Below are 27606 nucleotides of genomic sequence, written 5' to 3'. Positions count from 1 at the left end.
ACGACGCGAGTCGGAAAAACGGAAAACTCTTAAAAAACAATAGTGGATGGTTTGTGCTACAAATGTGGAAAGATTTCCAGACGGTGTTAAGATTAGGCTACAACTTGATAGGCTTCCAAAGATCTTCCACTTTTCGAGATTAGAATTATTCATGCATCAATACTACGAAAAAAAAAGGACAGAACTTAGTTTTTTGATTGAATTTTGGAAACTGGAGCCAATCTTATGAAATTAGTTGTATGGATGAAGATACCGCACACACACGCACATAGTGAAGGATGGAGCTATTTTAACCCTATTTTTATCTCCTCACAGAGATGTTGTTTCTTTATATGAAATGTTTGTTGTGGGTTTTGTGAATATGCATGAACACGCACATCTTTGATTTCCTGCCAGAGACCTGGAGCAGGGCTGGTCCAATAATTATAGAGGCAGCGGGGCATGAGTGCAGGGGTGAGGGGAGGTCTGTGCCACAAGGGCCATCTGTGTGTGTGTGTGTGTGTGTGTGTGTGTGTGTGTGTGTGTGTGTGTGTGTGTGTGTGTGTGTGTGTGAATGAGAGAAAGAGTAATGTGTCTTTGTCTCAGTGCCAGCATGTGTGGGCGTGTATAGTTACAGGAGAACAAAGTGTAACCACAGGGGTCAGAGTTCATAGGTCGATGCAGAGCCTTAGGCTGACTGGTCAAACCTCTGTGGAGAGGGTGTTTAAGGTCTGTTGTCTCCCTGTGTGTTATCTTTAGGCACCAGAACCTGATCCATCTTTGCACGCTGTCTCTGGGACACATCAGCACTGCATATTTAGTTTTTGTTTTATTGCTTCCTGCACAAACAGGTGTGCTTGAAATTTTGAGAACTGGTTATAATTTTCTACATTTCTGCATTAATGTGATCTAAAACATCATCCGCATTTAACAAAGGTCTTAAAAGAAGAAGAAGAGCAACAAAAAAAATATAGACTCGGTTGTAAGTATACTGAGGAGAATTCGGTGAGTGAGGAAAGTGTGTGAACATTGAGGGGTGTCGAAGGAACTAGGGTCAGGTTTCTCAACAGCGAGGTGTGAGCTGGGATCAGGGATTGCGGGTCTAACAAATTTTGATCTTCACATCACACTTTCATGAAAGTGTATCATAGTGCAAATAAAGGAAATGTTTGATGACCTCAAAAAAGAAATGAAGAGAATTCAAAACACTTGTTACACTCTACCCAGGAGTTGTGGACCAAAAAGAGGAACGTATTCAAGAAAAATAAATTAATCTCCTGCTGGAAGAGGCACTTCAGAAAAGTAAGTACCGCTGGCCACAGTGGTGCCATAACCCGGATAATGTGGCTGAGTCCAGCTCCCCATTTGGACTGGAGGGATTTACTGAGAGCTTTAAAACTATTCTGGATGCCTAAAACATTTGCAAACTTCTCTTATTTGGCAGAAATCTGTGCTCTGTGTCCAATGAGCAGGGCTTTTTTGCAGCTCTGTTTGGGGATTTTAATCAAATTAAACCAGTGTACTTGAGAGCAAAATGCTCGCTTTGTAGAGATAATCTCTAAATTTTAGAGGAGGAAAATGTTCTTTCTCTTTGGTTCAATGTGTGTGATTGTAGTGTGCGAGCAGCTAATGGTCTCTGGTGGTGGCGAGCCAAATGCGTGGAATTAGAGAGAAGGCCATTATCCTCAATATCTGTTACAAACGTGCAGCCTTGTTTGGGTCCTTTCTTTTTTTTTTTTTTTCTAGTTAAATGTCCGTATGAACCAGCAAAGCCACAACTCTCAGCTGCTGATCGCTGCATAGGTTGAACCTTGAAGCTTTTATGTAGCGCCTCCTGCCTTGTTGGTGGGCTCAACTAATATGAAGGGTGACGACAGATCCACGACTTATTCGCGCGTGTGTGTTTGTGCATCTGTGCAGTCACTGTGGGGTGTCATTAGGGATCTCTGTGTGATGACTGGCGTGGGATTTCATCACAGTCGCAGCCAGAGAAGGCGTAATCTTTACTGCTGAGCTCAGCGTGGCTGTCCCTCCTTCTCCAGCACATACGCACATGTTCAGAAACATGAACATTCACACATCTTGTCTTTTTTTTTTTTTTTTTTTGTCAACATCAATGGATCTGTCGCTCCCATTCTGATTTTTCACACTTGGGATAAAAACATTTCCCATGGCTTTGATGTTCAGAGTCGTATCTTGGACGCCATAATATCGCACACAATATGCCAAAAGAGAATAATCCTACAAATATCTCTTTCCCACAGCCAACCCACACCCCTCCTCTCATTCTTCAGCGTGGCACGTGAGCAGCCAGTTACTTCCTGTTGATGTAATTTAGGCACAAAGATGACGCTGGCCTGTAATGATGCGCAGAGCTGAGGCTGCAGACTGCGAACCAGGTTTACCCGCTGGCAGCGATTCGCCCTGCCTTGCCAGGTTTTGGCCAGTAGATCAACTAATCTGGCTGAATGAGCTAAAAAGCTGTCAGCAGATGACATGCTGAAGAAATGACTGTCTGACTTGTGTTTCCACGAGTCAAGCCCCAAACACAGAACATACGGACGCAAACTGTCCTGTCAGTTTTGGAGATCCTTAATAGCCTTAGAGTATCCAGATGTGCAAAGGTATCATTTGTATCACAGTAATGTTTCCTCCTCTGTTCGCCTGGGTTCCAGAAAATGATTTTCTCCTATTATTTTGCCTCCACCCTCTTTGTGTGAAAACAGAGAAATGTTGATTTTTTTTTTTTTTTTTTTTTTGTCTGCAGCTGCTTGAAGGTAGCACTCCAAATACCCAAATCTACAGATAGGCCACAACAAAAGGAGGTTTAGAAAGCATTCTTGGTGTTTGTTATGAGGCAGCTCTCCCTGCTGCATTTCCAACATTGACTGTCAGCAAATTCTGCGCTAATCTGCCCAAGTGTGTGAATCTGTGTGTGTGTGTGTGTTTAAACAGAAGTGTTTTGTCGTTTGTAGATGGAGGGCGAAAGCCCACTCTGGAGCAAATTGGGCATCATGACAGCCATTTGACGTCGACCTGTTTTGTCGATCTGTCAGCTCAGCGGATCTTTACTGTGCTCTTAAGAGCCTTTAGGTGGATGATGAATCCCGCAGTGAAATAGTGAATAGAGGTTAAGCTTCAGCTGTTTTTTTTCATGTTTAATGCTAATCAGCAGCCAGAAGGCCTGTCAGAGAGCACAGTCCTCCTGCCAGGGCCAATACTCTTATTCACAGTTTTAAGGAAAATGATCCAGAGCTGCACCAAAAAGTTGATACGTTCCTCTTTTGCCCATCCTGCCCTTCCAAAACAACTTTCATGCAAATCTGCCCAGTAGTAGCCTCTTTGTATTGTATTATATTTAATTTTTTTTAAGGTTTTCTAATAATTTATTTACTGTCTAGAGACTTTAAAGCCAGAAGAAAGGAATGCCATTTTCAAGTAAAAAGAAAACCTATTTTATTGCATTTATTGAATTATTTTTGGCAGGGGTCTACCTTGAATACACCTTGTTTGCTCGGCTGGTTTCAGCGTGGAAACATGCGGGGAAGTTTTAGCAGTGGACGCGGACAAAGACACCAAATATTTGATTTGTCTGAGCTTTTGCAGCAAGCTGGTGTGGATCATCATTAATTAACTGGCTTATTAGGCCCATGCAGTATCCTGGCAACAGGTCTTAAGATGAAACCCACACACACACACTCACAAACAGGTGTAGTCGGCAGTCTTGATTTCTTAGGCTTTTTTGTACGTTGCATGTTGGGAATCTGGATGAGTTGTCGGGAAACTTGACGCAGTATTTATTAAAAATGATCTTCTCGCAGTGTCGCTCATGACTCATAACATCAAAGAAGACAGAAGTGTAATCGCTGCCTTCAGTCAGCCTTTCCCTGCCTTCATCGTGAATATCTGCTCTTTTTCCTCAGTGTCACGTTTTATTGTATAGTTTTTTGTTTTTTAAATTATTTTTAATTTTATGATGTTGTGCATGAATAGAAAACCAATGTTTACTCTCTGTGTTTTGTGAGGCACAATGTTATTGACACACATTCATTTCTACTTCAGCAAAGAAATGAATTGACTTTTGATGTTGCTGGAAGTGCTTTGCTTTCTTTTGTATTTGTATACGTGCCACTACAACCAAGTTTGGTGTCAGGAACCCCGTAAAGAGGTCACTGTCAGAGCTTTAACATGCAGTGTTGTCTGCTGAGGTTTGCTTAAAGGGGAACTCCGGGGCATTTGAAGCGTGTTTCCATTGCTAGGGGTTGTCAAATAGTGATAGTAGGACACAGAGAGGTGCGTATCTGCGCTCCCTGTGTGGAGATCGCTCTGTCCGCACAGCATGTCATGCGAGGCTAATACGTGGTGGCTAAGGGGCAAGCGCTAACCCTTCCACGTAAAACAACAACTTGCACACTGCAGAAACGTCACACCACTTTATAACCCATCCGACAATAAAGTCACAAGCCTTACCATCAAAACCATATGCATGGTTCTCACATTACTGGCATGGGGACGTTACAAAACAACTTTATAAACAGCATGTAACTCACCGGCTGGTTGTATGCTCGCGCATGTGAAAGCCCAAAAGAGTCGATGGAGAATAATCCCATATACAAAACAATTATATTCTCTAGAAAAACTGCGTTCAAGTATTTAAAACATTACAACAATATTACTGGGCATGTATTGTTGTAATGTTTTAAATACTTGAACGCAGTTTTTCTAGAGAATATAATTGTTTTGTATATGTGATTATCGTCCATTGACTCTTTTGGGCTTTCACATGCGCGAGCCTACAACCAGCCGGTGAGTTACATGCTGTTTATAAAGTTGTTTTGTAACGTCCCCATGCCAGTAATGTGAGAACCATGCATATGGTTTTGATGGTAAGGCTTGTGACTTTATTGTCGGATGGGTTATAAAGTGGTGTGACGTTTCTGCAGTGTGCAAGTTGTTGTTTTACGTGGAAGGGTTAGCGCTTGCCCCTTAGCCACCACGTATTAGCCTCGCATGACATGCTGTGCGGACAGAGCGATCTCCACACAGGGAGCGCAGATACGCACCTCTCTGTGTCCTACTATCACTATTTGACAACCCCTAGCAATGGAAACACGCTTCAAATGCCCCGGAGTTCCCCTTTAATTCCAACATCAGAGTGAACTTCAGATTCCTCATATCAATGAAAAACGACGGATAAAGAACTTAAAAACTGGACGTGCAGTCGTCAGTATCGTGAAGTCTTCTAATTGATGAGAAAGAATTAGAAAAATGCAAAGAGGCAAAAGAAGAGTCACAATCTCTGGTTGGAAAAGCAGTGTTTGTGTGTTATCCTCCCTGCATGGCTGATAACACTCAGTGAGCTGTGACAGAGTTAGATTATTATTTTGTGACACATGATATCATCCAATAAATGAAAGTCCAATGGGCTCTCTATTTATCTTCAAATGCTAAGTTCATTCGGGGCAATAAAAGCCTCTGTCAACAGGTGGTTGACTCACACAGAGTAGCAGCTCGCACAAATCTGTCAGGAAAGAAAACCGCTTGAGAGCCTTAGTTGTCATGTTTGATCATAATAAGCCTATAAAAGGTGGAATGTGTGCCATACTCAGAAAGGGAAACAATGCAACCGCATACACCAAAGACACCTATTATGGTGAATATTGCCCAGAGATAACATTACAATTTCACGCTATCAAACTTGCCGTACTCCATGTACGAATGTCACGCCGACATGTGCAACACATTACAGAAAAATCCTCAACATGTTATCCAAAACATGTTATTTCTGCTCATTAAACCAGCCATCGCTGCCTCCTCCAGAGCCAGAGATTCAAAGAAACTGAACAAACTGATAAAGACGGCTGGCTTTGTGCTCTGTGACCTGATTGCAAAAAGAACGCTGCACAAGTTAATGAACATAAAGAACAATGCTGACCGCCCTCTACATAATGTGGTGTTGAGGCAGCAGAGTGTGATCATTATGAGGCTTCTTCAGCTTCGCTGTGACACCGTGAGATACAGCAGATCATTCCTGCCTGCAGCAATAACAATGTATAATGAAAGCTTATGATTGTTTAATGATAATAATAAAACAATATAATTTCCCTTTTAGGATGACTAAAGTAGCTATTTAATTTCCTTTAAATCACATAAACACAAAAACTTCACACGAGGTTCCCCCCCCCCCCCCCCCCCTTAACATGAGAATGAATCCTGAATATTGGTGTGAACGTGATGTGCACAGGTAAGAACGACCACCAGATCCCATAATGGGTTGATTTTAGTACTTAAATTTGCACATTCTTTGTCCCACAATTCTTTTATTGTTGTCTGAATGTGGAGATTATATTGATTTCATGCATTTTACATCACCTGGTGATATTTATGTCCTGTTACACTTTACAAGTACACAGGTTAGCCTACAAACAACAACACCTGGGGTACAAGGAGAGGAGTGTGAAAACATTATATCCGATTCTGGAAAGTCTATAAATTATTTTTTTATTCTTCAAGTGTCCACGGACACGATGCTGAGCCCCACATTGCCCTCGATGAGCGATATGAAAGTCACCTGTAAGTCGCTGTGTGAAAGGCTATTTTTGTATTGTTGACTCTTTAAATCTTGGCTAATGAAAAAATCTTTATGTCCCCATCACTTTTAAACACAAACCGATGCAATAGATTGAATGGTCTTTCCACGTTGAAAACTTCCAACTTAAAAAAAATCCTCAAATCGACATCTAATTCTGATAATTCTGAATGAAAGAAAATATCCTTATCATTGTCATGGAACAGACTTAGACTTGGGACAAATCCAGCAAAAATAACAAAAAATGAATAAATGCCTCCAGTGTTTTTTTTATTTATTTATTTTTTTTTTTAGAGAATTGTTCCCATTGTATAGTGAGTTTCTGGGAGACATCTCATTGTTGCTAACAGACTTTCCAGGTTTGTTTTGGTATTTGAGGGAGTCATTTTGGTTTGATACAGCATTTAATACGGAGTATATTCCTTGGTAGTGGTATTGAGTTTGAAATCCTAATATCCTGACAACCCTACTTAATAGCTGAAATCAAAAAGAACACCTAAAAACAGAAAATACTGTGTATGATGAATGCTTTTTAGACATTTTTAACCTGTAGAAATCCAATACAGCATGTTAATGGGTGACCAGCTCTCAGAGTAACGTGTCCACCAAAACGAACTTGGAAAGTCTGCTTGGTGTGCAGAGCTGTGCCGGGCTACGTTGGGGGCAATGAAATGTCACTTGAAATCTCATTAACCAATGGGAATAAACACCTGAATAAACCACCCCACCTGAGACATCTGCTCCAGACCTGCAACAGAAAGAGAGAGCTGTCAGCGTAACTATAACGATGGAAGTCAGAATAAAAGTCTGATCAGTGAGAATGAAGCAGAGGGAACTGACAAAACATTATATTGTCAAACAAGTTTCAAGATTTATTGTCACATGAATTTCGCAACACAGCGAAAGTTGCTGATGGAGGTAGTGTAGCGCAGGGATAAGCAAATAAGCAGAAATTAAAGACAACAAATGCAACAATCAATTTTTGCCATAGAAATACTGAGCAGCATCTACAGTGAATGTGCCACGGCTGGAAACCTTTGAAAAATGGCCCTGGTAGTGTTTCCAAAACAAACAGCCAGGCTGTGGGATGGGTGAGGTTAAGGAATCACAGGTTGTAGAAGAAGCTCACAGCAAATCCTCCTCATGCAAGATGCCCACTGAGGAAGCAACTATTTCTTTGCGATGTGATATTTAAGTCACTGGGAATTATGTAATGACACCACAAGTTTGTCCAGCAGCCTTTTACAATTTGATCAGAGTCTAGTGGCACACAGAGCAGCACAGGAATTACTCTGGGACCCGACACTGAGCTCCACTGTGCTGTCTTTGATGCAGCCATTTATTCCCAGCTGTCGATAGACGACATGGCTCCTCGGAAACTGTACTCATCCTGTCAGCTCGGATTAAATGGAGGCTGTGGTCAGCACACATGCTCTCAGGTCAGACTGCTCGTGGCTGCTCCGCCTTGTCTTAAATCTCTCACTGATCAGCTAACGAGACGGACCCCCATCAATCATCCGACTCGTGCTTCCTTCCATTTCTTACTCGAGCTGCTGGTGGCCTCTCAACATTTCTGGAGTGACCTCACTCTTGAGTTTAATGCCGACGTCGTGGTGTGATGATGTCACGTAGTTTTAGAGCTCAGTCCGTCCTGAGGTGTTGTTGAACTGCTGTAATTCACTCTCCTTCTGGACCTTTCCATAATAAGTAAGTAGGCACTCAGCCTGCTGCTGCTGATTACTCCAAGGACCCTCCAGTGCATCCTGCCCCCACTCCTCTGTCACCAGTGAGCACCATTATGGTGAAGGGAACAGTGTGTCCTCGCTACTATTTCACAGACACACAAAGTGCGCTCATATATTTCAAGTCGTTCACTTCATTTAATCCCCTTTCTCGATGAGATGTGCTGTTACACGCTCAGACGCATCCAGACTCTGTCTTCACTTGTATCACTGTTATTTTTTGGTTGTTCACAATCTTCCCTCAGCACCAGGAACAAGATGATCTGAGCTTCTACATCTCTTTGTTACACACCGTACCCTCTTTCGTGTCTCTCATTGCTTCTTTTAACTAATGAAGCAAAGAAGCAGCGTAGCTGGGAAATTGGCAGTTCTCTGTACCTGGTTAACAAAGCAGTCATCTGTGAAGTGGAAAGAAATATTAAATGTTGAGGGTGTATTTCCCTGCATGAGTACTGCTGCTTTGTGTTTTGTTCCCTAAGAAGACCAAACTAGGGGAATTTGTCTACAACATTTGTCTATCAGCCTCACAGAGAATAATGACTGGGGGGAAAGAACAGCTTTTTCCTTCTTTTCAAAGAGATAACTGCACTGATGCAGTGGGAGTCCAAACGCAGAAGCTCCGAGGGCGGGAGAATGAAGGCGTGAACGATCCGTGCACATTCCCCTGACTTTGAGCTTGGAACGGTGCAGTTCTGCTGCATTAGAAGAAGAGGTTTCCCCTCACCAAGGAGGTCCTCAGTCGGGGTACTTAACCCTCACTCCAATTAGTGCAATTAACAGAAAGAAAAAAAAAGATCAAGCGTGGCAGATTACTAACATATTTCACTCGTTTATTTTGCTCACATCACCATAAGAATACATTCATGAAATTTAGAGCAGATGCTGTATCTTAGAGTTTGAGGTATAAACATTCATCTGGGAGTTGGTTACAATTACTTTGGTTTCCAAACTGAGCCATATAGACATGTGAAATGTGAACATTTTGTTCCCACTGACTTGATTCATTTGACAGAAAATCTTATTGTAAGAGTCAGAATCTCCAAAATATTTGATTCACTAAAATGTTAAGCCACAAATCACATATGCAAGTTTCATGCATTTTGGATTTCAAGTCTGAAGCCTGGAAAAACGTAGCCAAGAAAACCGATAGTTAAATCAAAGACGCGATGTTGTAATGAAGTGTGTGTGCTACAATGGGACGTTCTCCACACTAGCTGAAGAAACATGATCACACCAACGCAGCACTGTGCTTATTTTTGGTGTGAACATCACACCTCACAGACGTGTCGATCACTTGAAGGTATAAGCGAGACCTCAACATGTTGCAGAATGTATAAGAAGAAACTAAACACTGAGGTTCACGGTTGTTTGGCACTGGTGTTTTTGCATTATTGAATGTATGGTGTGGAACTGTTTGGTTCTGATGATGTGTTATATTCTAAATGAAAGAAGAATATGAGCAATAATCTTGTTCTCTATGCTTACTGTCACTAAAGACTTTGCTTGATATGGAGGGAGAACCAGATTTATCGTAAAGATATTAGGTAAGCTCGTTAAAAATTCAGATGGGAACAAAAAGTCATGGTATCATTCCGAGCCGAGTATTTTTATCTTTTGATAATATGACTGGATGAAATGTTTTAAGTCCATCAGAATAATTAAACACATATCTGTGACTGCACTTGTGTTCATATCCTGAAACACACATGTATTCAGAGGCACTTTGTGCATACACATAAAACACAAACAGCCTCCATTATGGACCATTTTGGTCTTTGAAGAGTGAATTTGGTTGATGTGCGATTACAGCTGCAGGTTTTCTTGCTTTTCCGAACGTTTTCAGACCTGATTTGACAGCTGTAAATGCAGCTGGAGGGACAGAGGGGAAGATGGGGTCATGTGTTTGGGGAGATAGTTTTATGTTTCGAATGTGTGATGTATTTTTATATGCATACATAGCAGATTTCCCCCATAAAGCCTCCTTTTCTTTCCTGCGGTGGCTCTATTGTGCCTGTGTGCTGGTCTGACCCGCAGCGCAGTATGTGTCTGACAGAATGCTTGATGCTGCACTTCTTTACAAACGGCTTCGAACCGGCCGCCAGCAGCTCTGTCTGCAGAGAGGTGAATAGAAAAGCCCAAAGAGGTTGAGCTGTGCTCAGGGGGAATGAGGGAGCCCAAAGCAGTGGAGGAAACACAAGATGACCAGAGGCAAATGTTCATCATGAAATGGAGTGGATCCTGTTGTTGTTTTATAGATGTTGCATTGAGGATGACACTCACAGGTGGTGCAACACCTGTGTCTACATTGATTCTGCAACTGTATTCCTGTTTAATTTGACAAGAAAGGGAGGCTTTATAAAGGAGACTCATCTTTTATCTGGACTGAAAGGAGTTTTTTTGCTCTCAGTGAATACGAGACGTTTATTTCCTCCCACTGGTTTTTGACCCGAGCAAGGATGTTTACGGGAGTTTTTCCTTTTCAAAGCGCTTTTCAGTGGCATGCTGCAACAGGTCATGATCAGTGTGGTGGTCTGATAGCAGAATTAACAAAGACAGATGGGCTTTGTTGGTGTGTTTGACTTCTATCCTCTACCTGCAACTGAGCTGTAACTTCTTCCTGGCGCAACAAAGCCGACTGTAGACCCTCCCTGCGGCTTTCTGTAGCTGATCAATGGAAAAGCCTGCTGACTGGAGCCTCTCTTTGTTCTATGATTAGCCACCAGTGCTGTGCTGGATGGTGCTTTTATGTGCGCACACATGTGGGAGGGAAGGTCACAGGTGTGTGAAAGTGTCCCTCACTGTGTTTATTTGTTTTTGGGGGCTCGAAAAGATATAAAGCTCGGTCAAGGAGCATTTCCTTCTTTACCTGTTTGAATGCAGACCTCAGAGACATTCAGTATTCACAGCTGAGCGACAAAGGGGCTATTTATGTTTATGAAGACAGTTGCAGACTGCTAACACACCTCTTTTATCGGGAAGAAGGGGAGCAAGACAGAACTTTGTTTTGCCTTTAGATTAGAATATTCAATGTATGATCTTTATACTATTTGTGTCTGACTCCCTGGAAAAAGTGGCCAAATTCATTAAAAGCAACGTCGAAAGGTTAATCAGCCAGTGAAAAAGATGAATCACAAGGCATTTCACTTTCAAATGACTAACAAAGGGCCTCCGGAGAAGGAGTCAAAGGGAACCTTCACTCAAGAGCACAAAAATTTTAATTTAAAATGACTTCAAACTTATCCTTACAGAAACATCTAATGTTAGCTTTTAGTAAACACGATAGTGATATGGATAACGCATTTGCAACGATGCTGTGATATTGTCTATTACATTTCTTTTTTCAATTGTTTGGGTGCTTTTATGCAAGTGGATGTCATAGTTGTCACAAAACAGGACGTCAAAACAACAAAACCCCAAATGTTCTAGTCATATATTATCTGCAGAAAGAAAGAAAAAAAACTTTAGAAGAGGCTGTTGGTGAATATTATGGATAGAGGAGAAACTATCATTAAAAATGGAAGCTGTTGTTCGCCAATAAACTGGAGATAACTTTGTCTAAACCTCTTGAATTTTAATGCAAGTTCTGTAAAAATATAAAGCAGTGACTGTGTGTGGGTGGTATTGAAGGAGATGGTGAAAAAGCAATTAGCTTGGGTTTTGTTTGTTTCATCAGCTTTGGTCTTATTATATATATAATATTATTGGAAAAGGAGTTTTTCCAAAGATAACAAATTAATTACAAGCAGTCATTTGCAACACGTTACAAATTAAATGGAATTTGTGACACAATGCTTCTTATGCAGTTTCGGCTCTCTGTGCCTCGGAAATACTACGGAGAATCCCACAGGAAACTACATCGGTTTCTTTTTGGAAATGACAACAAGGAGGAAATCTTTCTGTTGGGAATCATGAGCCTTGAAGATGAATTCTCCAGGTCGGAGGTCAAACCTTTAACAGCTGGTAATGGCATGCGAAAGGTCACCAGATCAGAGGGAGCATTTGCTATTCAGTAGACAACACATACACGAGTAAACGTTTCCACACATACACACACATACACAATCATTCAGCCTCTGGCAGTGATCAGATTTGTCACCTACTGCATAATGTAGTCACCATTGTCTCCCAGAAGAGTCCAGCAGCATAATCTTTAAGCCATTTTTCATGGTAATAGCGTGAATGATGCATCTCCTCGTGGTCTCCTGCTCCTCTTGTGGCTTCGTCAGTACAGATGGGGTTGGCAAGAGCAAGACAGACCAATAAGTTAATCTCTGGATATTTTCCAAAGACTTGGAAACACATCAGTGTGAGTGTGTATATGAGTGAAAACAGAACAAAGGCGATAAGGAAGGAGAGAACAAAGTACGCGACTGATTGATCTGACACGTCTGCCTTTTAGAGGAGCATCAGTGAGAGCTTCAAGCAAGTAGAAGCCTCCAGAAAAGGCAAACAGGCAGGATCCGATTTTATCTCCACGTTTGAGGTTCTGCTGTGGAAACGTCCTGCTTTTGAGCCTCACCTCCTCTCCTCTGTCAGTGTCTTTGTTGGCAGTCCTTCAGTGAACAGACTGGTTGAAGTTTCTCCATTTATTTGCCACACATTTAAGTGTGATCTTTTCGTTTTCTAAAATGAGAAAATGTGCCTTCACATCAGCTGCTGTCCTGAATCTTTCAGTATCTGTTGACTTTGTTGGGGCACACTGGAAAGACACAGATTTGGGCTAGATAAGTATTTCCCCACTGTTTCTTGCTTCAGGGCACTGTACTAAACGCTAATTTATTTCAAACTGTCCTCCAGGAAAGTGGATTGTGGGTCACTGTTTTTTCATAATTCACAAATTGATTAATCTCTGCTTTTGCTGCTCGGCTACTTTAAGAATATGCAGTGAAAGAAATCCAGAAAGCAATTAATGCTGAAGCAAGGCGAGAGAAATTCTGCAGATTTTGATCCCACGCTGTAGGGAATAGTGAGTATGTAGGTGTTTGCTCAGCTCAATTCAGGCCGGCTGCCCCTGGGCCATCAGCTCCTCCCTCAGGTTGATATTTCAGCTCCCCTCCTTCTCACCACCGCAGAGTGTTTCTTTTGGCATCATCCCCCAGCCTCCCTCTCATAATATCCGCTCTTTTTGATCCGACTCGCTGCGTGTTTGTATCCCTGGAGGTTTAATCGCTGTAGACGTTTTAGCTGTGGCTGTTTGAGTGCGAGGACCTCTGAGACGGCACTTTTCAGTTTTGTGGGGTGGGGTGGGGTGCCGGGGGTGTTCAACTCTGACAAGCTTCAAAGACAAAACTAAGGATCTCTTTCAGACTAACTAAAATGATATTTAGGGCCTTTTGTGCATGTTTCTCATTTAATTTCTCTCCTACAGGAACAAATTCTCTTTGTTCACTCGCTTTCTAGCTGCTGTGTTTCATCTTTATATTTGGTTGTGGAAGATAGTCTAAAGAAATCACAGCGGCAGACCATTTGAACGTTTTTTTTTTTTTTTTTTGCTCCATCTCCTCCTTCAGCGCAGGTTTCTATCAACGCCACAGCACTGCAGTGCGAAACCTAAAAATATGCTGCTCATGAGCTTTTTTTTCGCTTCAGTCCAACTGTGCTTAGTCGGCGAGGTCCAGAGCCAGGAAGCCCACTGCATGACAACTGTGTGTGCTTGTGAGTGTGTTTTGGAGCTAAAAGCAGTAATTGATTGATAAAGAATTAAGTTGGAACCATTTCTATTATTGATCGTTTCATTTTACAAGCAAAAATACAGAAAATTTTCTATTTCTTAAAGGGACACTATGTAATTTCTTCCCCCATCTAGTGGTGCAATTTTATTTTGCAAAGTTGAATGAATTTGCTCTCTAGCGCCTCACGTTTTCAAATGTGCGCTGCAACTTCTTGAACTACGGCAAGCGGAATGTGTCAAGATTCAAGAAGCTATAGCTTCAGACTCAAGGTCCATACAAACAAAAAGAAATCAAGACACACAGTACAAAGGATTACATAACACACATACAACAACACTATGAATACAGATGACAGATAACATGTCAGATAACATAACATCTCCCTTGGTGTGCAAGCAATGCAATTAGTCATATTCCGGGAGTTACCGGAAGTGACGTCGACGTAGCGTTAGCATTAGCCTGCGTTAGCAATAGGAGCATTAGCAGCGGTAAATAAACTCCCGGTAAACTTACAAACTTTCTAATGCCTCGTTTTGTGAGTTAAGAGCCTATGTGTACTACGGCAGAAGTTTGGTAACAATCAATGCATTATTAGTGGGATCATTTACGAGATAAAATCTATTTAGAATTTTATTTTTTTTTTAAACTTTATTAGTAAATCAACAAAATAACAGTTTACAAATGTGAGCATAACGCCAAAAAGAAGATATCCAGGGGGAGCATAGGAATAATAATAAAAAGAAGAAGATGATGCACTTACAAAAAGAAAGCTAATGAACACAAAGACATATGTGCCAAGGAATAAAATCTATTTAGCATTAGCGGCTGTAATAAGCCATTTGGCGGAAATGACGTCACAATGACGTCATTTCTGCTTGTAGGCCTGGTGGGGAAATCGCGATTCGAAGTGCTTTATGTCCCTCTCGGCACTTCGTCATTTTTCATAGACCGGAAGGACATGGCAGCCTCCATAGAGCTTACCTGCTCTATGTAGATACAGATAAGTTATTCTTCACTCAGGAGGATAAGTGATATTTTTGACAGAGATCATTTTACACCAATGAGGACTAACTTATGAATGAATATGTTGATTTGAGCTAATAAATGACTTAATTTATTACATAGTGTCCCTTTAAAAAAAAAATGGTTTACCCTCTTTAAAATAGTTATGATTTACTGCTTCTCTCAACTTAACACGATTATAAACAGAATATCGGTGGGTTTATCCGATTCAAATCTCTGCTCTTTGTATCATGGTACCGCTGTATGCTCTGGTCTTAATAGAAATAAATAGTTTACAGTTCACCAAAGGACATAACGTCCTGTGTTGATGCCGAAGTGCACCAGCCAGGGATGATACTGTTTGAGATCAGCTAAATTATCCTGATTTCATGGTTTTACGGTATTGCAGTGACGGCTCTAAAATGTGTCGGATGTGAGGATTAAAAAAAACAGCTTTTTACCATGAAACTAAATCTAAAATATCTTAAACACTGGTAAATGTAATATTGTAAAAAGCTGAATTCATCTAGATGCATTTGAAATAAATGCAGTTTCTTAAGGAAGCTTGAAAAAGAAAAACGCCTCTAAACACAAATGCTTTTAGCTTAAGCAGGCCTAAACCTGCAGCTCAACGGGGTTTTTGGATATGTGCTCATTTTCTAAAATTTTCCCTTTCAGTCAAAAGTTGTGATTTCATTTTGAATCTTTTTCTTTCTTTTTTTATGTTGATGCAGACACACACACACACACGCACACACAAGGAGAGTGTGTCGGCCTATGAGTTTACTTTACATGCACATACACTTGTGCTCTCCCTCTGTACAACTTAGACAGTGAAAACTAGTGATGCTGTGGTCTGTTTTTGAAAAACATTTAGATTTTTAACAGATGTACATCATGGCTGTGAAAGACTTAACAGCTGAGAAATCATGCAAGCTTAATTCAGGAAATATTGAATGTAAAGGTAGCCTACTAATTTCACAGAAAAGTAGTACTTCTCTGCATTTCTCCTCATAGTAATGTAAAGTTAGGTGAGAACCTAGCTGATGTTAGCTAGTTGATTAGCCATGTTGTCTGCCTGGTGGCATGTTTGGTCTGCCATTTATTTTGCTGAGGCAAAACCATCATGGCTGGTTGCAAACATTCATTTCATGAAATTGCAGGCAGCCGCTCGCCACAAGCATGTCTTCCACGTCAATGACCTTCCTCCAAGACGTAGCCCAAACATCCAACTTCACGTCTTTTAACAAGAAAACATTTTAGATGCTCACCTCCTTCAGCCATCATGTACAGCTGACTTAAAGCTTTCACCAACCAGAATAGGAGGATTGCTATGTGCACTCCATCTGATGAATCACATAAAACAATGTATGAGGTAGTGTACCTTGAAACTGGCCCATGCTATGCACCAGCTATGCACCAGCTAGTAACCATCGTTTTCAGGTTTCTTCCGATACAGATTTTAAGATTGGATGTAAGAGGTTACATTTTTTTTCCAATTTTCTTTCTTTCTTATCATTCTATAAAGCTATCATAAAGCGGGTTGGGGGTATGAATTGGACAGCTTTCCAGCATTTACGGTGTAACGATGCAGCTTTTGAGGCTTTTTACAGGCTGACAAATCTAAATGCTTCTCTAATTGTGCCATTAACCTGGCAGGAGATACTTAAGGTGTCTGAGAACATGCCATGACTGACAAAAAACAAACCTCATCAGCATCAGATATGTTGGAGCTGAAGAAAAGAAGCAAATTCTTTAGCATTGATTCATGACAATCAGAAGCAAACTGAAAGCAGACAGGGGGCCAACACATAGAAAATCACTTGTTGCATTATGAAACTGTGAGCTTCCCTGCCTCTTCATACCTCTCCACACTTACTGTGTTAGTCATAAGAAAGCAGAAACGCACTAACCCCCCCCCAGGAATAAAGCTTTGGTTCAGGATGACACTCACTGATACAATGTCAAACTGCCAATAATTGTGAGAATAGAAGCAGCACTGTTGTTCAATATCAACTCTGATTATGCCCCTGTCAAGGTTGGTTACTGTGGCAACCACAGGCAGTTACTATGGCCTGTTGCCAGTCAGCATCATTTGAAGGTGTTGAGAGAATGAAGGAGTGTTGTGTGTGCATCTCTCACCCTCTGTCATGAGCACAAATGAGATTTAGGTTGAAGAGGAAGAACATGTAAAAAGGAGAAGGAGCTTGTAGCACATGAAGATCAGAGCGATGGGAGCCTTGTCACGGGTGTAATGACAGACAGGCTGCGAGAGAGTGAGCAAGAGATGTGAAAGCAGCGCGACAACAAAGGGCTTAGGGAAGAGTGACTTCTATTAGCGGAACGAGGAAGGAGAGTGAAATGTTTTGGATGAAGTCGGTTACAGCTGCGGTTCAGTGGCGTAATGAGTCTGACCGCGTCTCATACTTCTGTATCCCTCTTATTAGCTGGCACTGGGGGACAAACAGCGTTTTGACAACTCTAGTTCATACACATGTTAATCTGCGAGGAGCAGCACAAGGGTGATCCCCTCGCAGGCCTGTCCTGCGATTTCTTCAGGATCCTGGAGGCAGTTAGTCTGGACAGGATAATAAGTGTGAGCCCATGTCTGTATCTGCACCATCTTTGCTATGAGGTTTCTCAGTTGCCAGTCTTGTGTTTCTTTCTGCTCTTGTTAACAATGTATTCACTGCTGTTGGTTGCCCCCAGCAACATGATCAAACTGAGGTGAAACACAGAATCACATACCAGCCCAGTCTGCGAGAAAACACACGTGATAAGCATTGTCCAAAATGCAGCAGTGTCATCGTTCAAGGTGGAAAATGGTGAGATGCAACATGTCTAAGTAGTTTTTTGTAGTTCAGTGTCCATATAACATGATTGTAACAGCATGAGTATTAAAGATATTTTAGTCCTAATTGTGGATATCGATCTCAATCCTTATCATGTGTTTGCATCGGTCTCTATACTGTCATCTCCTGCATGCGAGCCATCAGAGTAATGTCATTCACCTCCTTAAAAGTGACCAAAAACAGTGTGAAATGTGCATGTAGGCGTAAAGCCAGGTGAACGTCATCTCATTAAGAGAATGTGGAGGAACGTTTAACATATAGGTCATCGTGTTAGCTGGGTCTTTGTATCTTTGAAGAGAATCTGTCCAACATGGCTACTGTGTGTTCTGAGAGGAAATCGTGTTTCACATGCGTGTAGATTGTCGAAGAGCACATGCTCGTGTTAAATGACCCTGCAGTGCTCTTACAGCCAAAGTCAGCGCAGGAGGTGGTGGTGGAAACAAGGGGACTTGGATGTTCTCTCTTTTCATACATGTATGCCAACAACATCTATTCTGGCCCTGAGAGCACAACACAGAATAACAAAAACAAACAGAATAAACAAAAAAAAACCAGATGCAATTGCAGACATGCTGGAAAGGTTTTTGTAATATGCCACATTTTCTTTCTCCTTATTTCTCCCTTTCAAACATTGTGCTCTTCGCGTGTGAAAGATCTCTCTCTTCATTTGCTAGCGTGTTGTCTATTTGTTGTGATGCATCTTAAGCTGAATATACATCTTCTCTATGTAAGAAAAATAACATTTCTCTGAAGCTGGAAAAACTGTCATTATTCTGGCTGTCAGGATTAACTGACTGTTGACGGGCCAAACAAACATCTGCTTTTGTGTGAGTGTGTGGACGAGGTTAATCTTTCGCGCGCTTGTGAGTAACTTGCATGATGGATGAAAAAAAGGAACAATGACTTCATTTAATGTGTCAACTATTGTCATGACTGACAAGGATGAGATGTGTTTGCATACTGTAGGGGGCTTTAATTGTTTTCATGTTCCCATGAACTGACAGGTTTAAGAGCCCTTGCCTTCACTGAACTGAACAGCAAAATAATGAAAGAATAATGAAAATGTTTCGACTGACAGTTCGACATGTTTTCATTAAAGCAGAACAGTGTCTTTTTGAGTCACCCAGCACCAGTGACCTGCTAGATGAATGAGAAAACATGAAGGGAGATGTGGTTCATGTGGGGATGATGCAGCTGGTGTCTTTGAACATCTGGAGTCATGAGATAGCAGAGGGTCTGTGGGCTTCAAATGGGGACAGGCAGCAGTACTTTTTGAGCCACGACAAGCATGGATCTGATCAAAATGTCACAGAGTGACATGTACTGACATGTGACATGTAGTGACATGTATAAGAGTGCTGTGTACTCCAAAAAGGCACCTACAAACATGATGTGCTCACTTAGCCAGGATAATAAAAGAAGCTTGTGTCCCAGCTTAGAGTAATTACTTGTGTTTGCACTGCAGCCGTTGTCACTACAGACTGGCTGTCACAAGCAGGGAGACAGACTGGACCGTCTCTCTGGTGCTGCCACATATAAATGGTTTGGATGAGGTTGGTAGCATCACTTTAGGAAACTGAAGCTCTGTCTTTAGAGTGTTGCACCACCCAAGCCTTCAGTAAATGTGCAACTTCAGCTGATTTCTGACCCACTTGCTCATTCCTTCTGTTACCTGAAGGGGCACAAGCTAAAGCATGTTGAATTAGTTTTGTTCATGCACATTTGTTAGGGATATATGTCACTGCTTTGAAGCAGCTCACACGGATCTGCTCAGATAGGCTACATAAAGTGTGAATCTCACAGATTTTTGTGGCAGCTCTTGAATACTAATTAACTGCATTTGGAAGTGTTTGTGTGCCTCTTCAAAACCACTTCCCCATTAAAACAAAGGGTATGTAACATACTATGCAACATAATGTATATGGAAGGCTATTTGTTGATTTGTAGATCAATGAAAAAAATATTGGCGGGTGGTTTGATAATACCTTTTTTGGTGGGTTTTCTTACCTCTAGAAGAATCCGAACCTTTCCCTTTTCACTCCGAGCCGATCTGTTTTACAACATGCTGGCTCCATTTCTTCATTGAAGCAACTTGTGGTCACATCCAAAATCTGTAACCGATTCTAAGTGAACGGAGAGGAGCACGTGTGTGAAATAAATAATGGGAGAATGTAAGAACTGTTGACAGGAGTCCCATTATTAGCCTCCTCACTTCACAGTGTCTGACTCTCAGGTTTCGCTGCCAGATGAGTCCAAATATTAAGTGAGGTATCTTTGTATCTGTACTGTGACGCTGGGTCTCTTTATCTGTTTTTTTTTCTTCTTTTTTTCTTCATAATGCCATGAGAGGCTAAAGGAAAAAAAGAAGAAACAATACATTTTGGATTTGGGATTAAACAACAAAATCAAGATCAGGGTGACTGTGGTGTCTCAGACTTTGAAAAACCCCCGTCATAAAGTTTTTATTTCCAGGTTTGACATGGTATGTTACCTTTTGTAGTAGTGTCCGTTAAATTTAGAGCCTAAATTGAATTTTCGATCTACTTTTTACACAGTGCCATTATTTTTTAGCTAATCTGGTCGTGCTGTAAGAACACCAACTAGTCTGAAGTGCCCACAGTTGTCCATGTGGGCGTCCTCAAGTGTAACCAAGCCCTGTCTAATTAAGCACATTTCCCAGCTGCTCTTTATAGGCTGAAACTCTACATGTTTGGCTTGTCTGGATTAGCTGAAATTGTCAAGTGGCTCAGAAGTTTTCTGCTCTCATCAGTGCAGAGAGACGGCTGCTCTGACATGAGACAAGGTGACACCTACTGCTGTGGTGGACGTGTTCGCCATTTGGATTACAGGGATAATCCCTTTTTTATTTGGCAATATGTTGACTGGGTACATTCTGACCTCTAAAGTGATGTGATCAGTCTGTTTCTGCTGTGCAAACAGGGTTTTTGCTCTTTATGATTGTGTGTTTATCTACAGAAATGTGTGCATGTGTTTCTATTTTTCATATTATCCACACAGAAATATGATGGCTTTTTCCTTTTCTCCATATGATGTGGTCTTTGCCTGTGATTTGATCAATAGACAAAATTACCGCAGCATCCCAAAAGGCCAATATTGTTATGTGGTAATGGAAACGCACTGCCACACGAGGAACGCTCTCCACCAAAGTAATCCACATTGATTTGTGGGACCACTTTGATAAATTGAGGGGGTATTAGGTTCCATGCTTTCCCTTGTGTTGTTTGTGCTGCGAAGTTTGAATTAATGCCTCTGGATCAGTTTGCGGCATAAATCCCTTTAAGACACTGTGAAAAAAGTATTTCTCAATCATTAAACATTTGAATTTTAACCTACACCTTTGTTTTCTAATCAAAAACAGAGAAAAGATTCTCATGCAGGGGATATTTGATTGTCAGCCAGTTATTTTTATATGCAAATGATTAGTTTGTGGGTGACAATCCTTATTAATATTTATGAAATTGTGGGGGCTCATTTGTGTAGTCATTTGTTATAGAGATTAAACTTGGCAGCATGCAGTCCAGGATTCAAAGCAGAAGAGGAAGAAAAAATGTCTTTTTGTGTTCAGGTTTAGTGGAGTGATGCAGTGGGAGCTCCTGTAGGTTGGATGTGTTTCATCGTCAGTGCAGCTGTGCCCCAGTGCTTTTCTCTCTTTTTTTTTTTTTTTTTTTTTTTTCAATAGGAGGAAGGTGCTTTCAGAGATAAAGAGATCAAAATGCTGAACGAACCCAGAGCCTGTGTGCGAGCTGGCTGACATTTACCTTATGCACTCAGTAATGCTTTATTCACGTATTTTGCAGACAACATTGTGGTCGGACAGAAATTAATTGGGCAAGAGATGCCCTTGAAAGTTAATCGCAAAGCCGTGAAATTAAAAAAGGAGGGTCAAACAATGAACAACGAGGAGCCAACAGTAGAACAAAAAGCTGACGCCTCATAAAGTAGGTGTCAAAACAAACAAAACGAACATGTAAAACTTAAACCTGAGACTGAGACCGCAAAATAAGCCCGAAGCACGATGCATCTGCCCATCAACCCATAGCCCTTACAAGCTGATTAAGGTGAGGCCTTAATAAAAGTCTTAATCAAAGAGCTTCAGGTGCTCAAACACGTTCGAGTCTTTCTTTCTAATCTTGCTTCGACTGTTGGAAATCTGTCTTATTTCTTATTTGACTTAATGCCTTTTAGATCATTAAGTCAAAAACCTCCACTCGCTGACGATAGAAGTGGCAGAAAGACTAAACTGTTTTATAGGGGGTCACCTCATGTGAAACAAATTAAATGCATAGTCGAAATGTACCTGCACTATTACCTACATTTTGAAACACATAGAAAAGGAGGTTAATAGGACTCGTGTTTAATGAGCCACACACCAAAGAGTTAGAATGCATTCATTACTATTTCATGTTATAATATTGAATTGAAGCAGTCATACATAAAAGCAATCAGTCCACAAGACACTGTACTGCAAAGGTAAAAGAAACTCTGAGTAATTTTAATTTCATTTGGATGTACTTTTGCATTCCAAGAGTTGGTAAAATATTGATAAAACAAACATCTTATTTGTTGAATTTATGGAAACGTCACTATAGCTTATTTTATACAGGTCAGAAACCCACCAAGTCTTCAGTAGTCACAGTTTTTGCCTCTTCTAGCTCTGATTGGCATTGTTGGGAACAGATGTACTTTAATGAGTATATTGTGGTAGGGCTACAAGAGTGGGCAAAGCTAAATTTTTCTTTACAGAAACTAACAAATAATGAACCATAATGTCTAACTTGGAGGCTTGACACTGACGGCAACTGCGTCTGGACAAAAATTGATGAGATTGATCGATTTTACTCGAGTCCAGGACAGCTGGCAGCTCACTCTCAATCCCGCTGCGAGGGGCTGACGTCCTCGGCCCGGTCTTGCCTTATTATCTCAGACAGCCATGCTCATCAGATACTATTGTCCAGCAGAGCCTGATGAATACAGTGTATTTCTTTCTCTTCATACAGGCTTGTCCCTTAGGACGTATTGGTAGTTTCTGAACCGGTTCTGAAACTGCCCAGGATAAACACACTGCTGCTGTCGAAGGCAACGTGTTCAAACACCTTGTTTTATCAAGTGTACTAATCTTTAAGAAAGTTGTTGAAACATTAACCTTCATGTGGTCCCAATAGTCTATTGACTACTTCTTTTAAGAGGTAATTTACATGAAAAATAATATTTTTTTTTTGTGTTGAAACAAACAAAGAAAAGAAAAAAGCTGAGGATACTCAAAAATCTGAAGTCACTCTTCCCCTTGTTCCTCCAGTCACAAGTTAGTTTTTTCTTCCCATGACTCAACTGCAGCAGCACTGTGTGAAGCCGGCTGAACTCTGTTTCTCAGGTGGACGGGGTGAAGTTGTTGATCCTGATAGTTACACATGGCTGGCTTGGTTCCAGTATCGTTGCACCGTCGCTTTAGACACACAGCCTTGCTGTGTTTTGTTTTTTTTTCTGTTTAGCCTCAAACAGACTAAAGGCTCTGTTCTTCTCTGGTTTGGTCAGCCATTACACTGTGATATAGCTGCAGGAATGCTTTATGAAGAGGGGGTACTGACAAAAATGTATGTGTGGGAGGCACTTCACTGGGTAGTACTGTGCCTGGAAAGAATGACTTTATCAGCGTGCAATTGGATGTTTTATCAACATTAAAGAAAAATACATACTGAAGGTTATTTGACTTTATTATGAAGAGAGCTTGTATGCTGTATGTGCTCCTGAACACTATGGTAACTGTATACATTGTCACGGAGAGGCCAGATGGACGAGACAGTCAAATAACACATATCGCCATAGTCCATTTTCCAAACAACAAATGCATGCTGTGAAGTGGCAGCTTCAAAAAAGAACACTGTCTTACCTCCTCATTACGGCATTATTTTCCAGACGGTCCAAAATCACCCTATGAATATGCAAGAGAGCAAGTGGTGTGTGAGTCTTCTCTGTGTCATCGTTACGTGTAACTGTGTCTTTAGAGAGCAGAGAGAAGAAAATGTTCTCTCTGATTAAGCACTTGAGATCTGGAGACATGGGGATAGTTTAACTTCCTTGTTTGTGGACAGAGTTTGGACACACTGGCAGCATTGTCTTTTAAGGTGAGTGAGAATTGCCAAAAATGTCTCCTGTCGGGCTCCATCAAAGTGGAGGGAATTTAAATTCACAGGTTCTTCTTTCTTGGAAGCTTTAATAATCACCTCTTCACTGAGAGCTGTTGTTTTCATGCCCTCTTGGTTGAATCTCCTCTTTATTTAATGTGCAACCAGGTCCATTACCTCATAAAACTCCTGTTGCCAGGAGCGTGACACTTCTTCCCCTGTTATGTGGCGATGACCGGCTGGCGGGCATATGGCCGGTGTCTAAACTCCCTTGCCACAGCCAAACGTTGACTAGTAAATCTCTTGTTTGTCTTGATGACTCATAGATTACCACTGCTATACCCTGGACAAAGTTTATGGAACCTGCTATTACCTCACCAGCGGCCTCCTGAAGCTCTGAGTGAAGCAGGCAGTTGGCACAATGGACAGAGAGTCTGGGTATAATTTCTTCCATTGCACCTGAACATCAGAAAACCGTGAAGCCCTCTCCATTTGTTCAACCAGCTTGCATTGAAAACTTTTCCAAATTTCCTTTAGGAGAAACCGAAGCTGGTTGGTCGATGTCGTGCCACTAAAATGTTACCATTTTGAAACACTGAGCAGCTCATCGGACTCTGACGACGGTGTGACGGTTGTTTTGGGGGTGCTCGCACTGGGTCCGGGTCCATCAGTTTGGCGAATATTTTTTTATATTTTCATTTTATATTTATTTTTGTCATAAAAATTAGTATAAATATAGATTCAAGATTTTCTTGGGTGAGAATATATATCTTAGAATCTGAGTGGGGCAGCCAGATATTCAGGTAAATAAGAGTCAGCAATTATTTACACCACTGAGAGCAGCCTCATGTCAGAGAAAATACACATAAATAATACACAAAAAACAATTATCGTCAATAAAAAGCTGTCATGAGTAAGTGGACATACAGACCAGAGGGACCGCCATGTAATTACTCATTTAAAATGGCTTGTCCTACGTCCTGAAATCAAACCAATAAGCCAGCTAACTCACAGCTAAGGCTAGAGCTAAGTCAGTTTGTGGCCATGTACAACCGATAGCTGAACTCCGGTAACAGATACACAATTTTATAACTTACCTGGTAGTCCTGCAGAGCTCTGGGATCCAACAGACAGCAACATTAAGTTTGTTCTCCATTTATTACTATTAGATTGATGTAACTCATTCATTAATGGATGTGCTGATTCTCACTTCAGATGATGTCAGAGGAATCTCAAAGCTGATTGGCTGTCAAGACAAAGCATCACATTTCTATAAACATCTTTCCATTGACTTTAAATGTAATTTCGCTGCTCACAGTTCACTTCGACCCTGAATTACACTCCCCATCTATGTGCATTCTATTTCTATTTCTATTCTATTTCCTAAAACATTTTTACAATGAAGTCCCAAAAACCTGTAAGTTTTATGGAAGTTAAAATAAAAAGTAAAAATAACCCTTTTCCTCAGTTAAGTTTTTCAGTGATTGATTTCAATATATATTCACCAGGCTCTAATTCATGATCTAATGTTTAACTTGGTACGCAGTAAGTTCTGCTGCTGTGCTGCTTTCTAAAGTCAAATGATTTTTGTACTCAAACATGAAATCCACAGCAATGTTTTCACTCTCAGTTCTTTTGAGTAACAACTTTTGAAATCTGCTCTCCCGTGAGTAATAAGGCCATCTTTTGTTTTTTTTTCTTGGCCCCAGCCAGATGAGTATAAATGAGGAGCAGCGTGTCTCAAACAGGATTCGTCAATGCATCGATTTTCTTCACCTGGCACCGAAATCCACCCAAAGTTCTGCTTTAACACCTCCTCTGTATTAATCAAGCACACATCACAAGGCCTGTGATGTTTGTGTTAATCAGGGAATTAAATGTCAAGGCAATACTAATGGTCAAAATAGCTCTGCGGTTTCTGGTTTCCCCTGCACAGGTCAGGAGATTGTTTATGTCTTTAGGGAGAAAAAAATGTTGTGGTTAAAAAACGCATTGATGCATAAACTCAAAACTGTACAAGTGCTTACACACATTTAGCATCCTTTTTGGTTCAGTCAGAAATAATTAATAGGTAGTGATCTCACATGGAGCCACAAATCCACCACGATGAGAGCTCATCTGTTTTCAGCTGCTCTCTTTAGAGGTGTGTAAAACTGCATAATCACACTTAAGCTATAATTAAGGTCAGCTTGTGGAAATTGAGCTTGGGCATGTTGGTAAGCTTCAGCAAATGTGGAGTCAGCATTGCTTGGTTCTTTGTGCTTTTACTGATGAAATGATGAATGTCCTCTCTGCGGTCACACAAAGCAAAGTGTGCTCATTAGGGTTGCGCATGCTCCTCTTGGGTGTGTTTCACAATTATTATTGTAATAAGAAAGATGAGGAAGCATCTCAAACCCTCACAGTCAGAGTTAAAAACTCTGCCTCTAAATACGTCTCTCTTTGTTTTTGTCAGCACTGTTCATTAGAAGGCACTTAGATGAAAAATATTCCTCTGTAATTACTGTTAACAAAACAGCTGGATTAGAGTTAGTTTTTTCCTAAAGTATATGTAGGATTCATTCAGAATTACCACATGACTTAACAGTGTGTGGTTTGGGGTTTAGTGAGATGACAGTGATTTCACATTCATGTCTTAAGCCTAAACATCATCATGTCACGCCCATGGGAGTTTTGTGTTTTATCATGTTTTAGGTTGTTTCATGTCTTGGTTTTTGAGTTCATGTTTAGTTAGGTTTTTCCATTGTTTTTTCACTCACTCAGCTCATTAGTTTCACTCACTTCACCTGTGTTTTCCCCATCAGCTGCACTCATTCACAATCACCCAGTTCCCTATTTAGTTTCCAGGCTCCCCTGTTTCTTTGCCAGATCCTACCCGTCAGTAGCCCTCATGCCATGCCACGACCCTACGTCCAAGTTAAGTATTTATCCATGCTATGTCAAGTCTTTTGTTTTGTTTTGTCGCAATTATTATGCAAGAATTTATTCCATAGTTTAAGTTTTTGGATATCCGGGTCAGCCGCGCTTTTTGTTTTGTGAATAAATCTCAGTTTTTGCTTAACACCTTTTGGAGTCTGCATCTGTGTCCTACCACCCCTCCCCTACCTGACACATCATAGTTTATGGCTTGGATTTTCCCACTAGAGGACAAAACCAAACCAACACCCTTCCCAAACCACCATAACTCTGCAATCATGGAGCCGGATCATGTTGTGACTCAGGGTTGTTCTCACTCCCTCGGCCCACTAAAATTAGACTCTGTAAATATATTGTATAGGGAAGTATACTCACTGATAGTAGTTAAAGATACCTATGCTAATCTTCATTTTCCTGCTATTTGGGTGTGAATTAAGATCAGTTTTGTTGCTGCAGAACAGCATTTTCAGAGGTTCTGAGGACAGTTTAATTAAAGGAACCTTGGAACATGATTATTTGAAGGCTTCTGCGGCTGCGTTAACTCGTGATCAAAAAGAGCTTTAACGTTAACAGGGTTTTTCTGGGGCCTGGTTTACATTTTAACTCTTTTTATAAAACTAATTTCATAAGTTATGAATGAGGAAGTTATTTTTTTAATGTAAGCCTCTTACAGCAGTATTTAAACATTTATCAGGAAGTTTGTAATGCACT

General features: G+C 40.9%; 1 protein-coding gene across 2 annotated transcripts in view; it reads left to right on the top strand.

Annotated features, from left to right (window-relative positions):
* Nucleotides 1-27606, top strand: part of fam189a1 (family with sequence similarity 189 member A1) — a 106096-nt gene that overhangs the window by 1175 nt on the left and 77315 nt on the right. The gene's annotated exons all lie outside the window — the stretch shown is intronic.

Source organism: Odontesthes bonariensis, chromosome 1 (genome assembly GCF_027942865.1).
Source record: "Odontesthes bonariensis isolate fOdoBon6 chromosome 1, fOdoBon6.hap1, whole genome shotgun sequence".
Taxonomy (NCBI): Eukaryota; Metazoa; Chordata; class Actinopteri; order Atheriniformes; family Atherinopsidae; genus Odontesthes; species Odontesthes bonariensis.
Note: the sequence above shows the minus strand (reverse complement) of the source record. Positions and strands in the feature narration are given on the sequence as shown.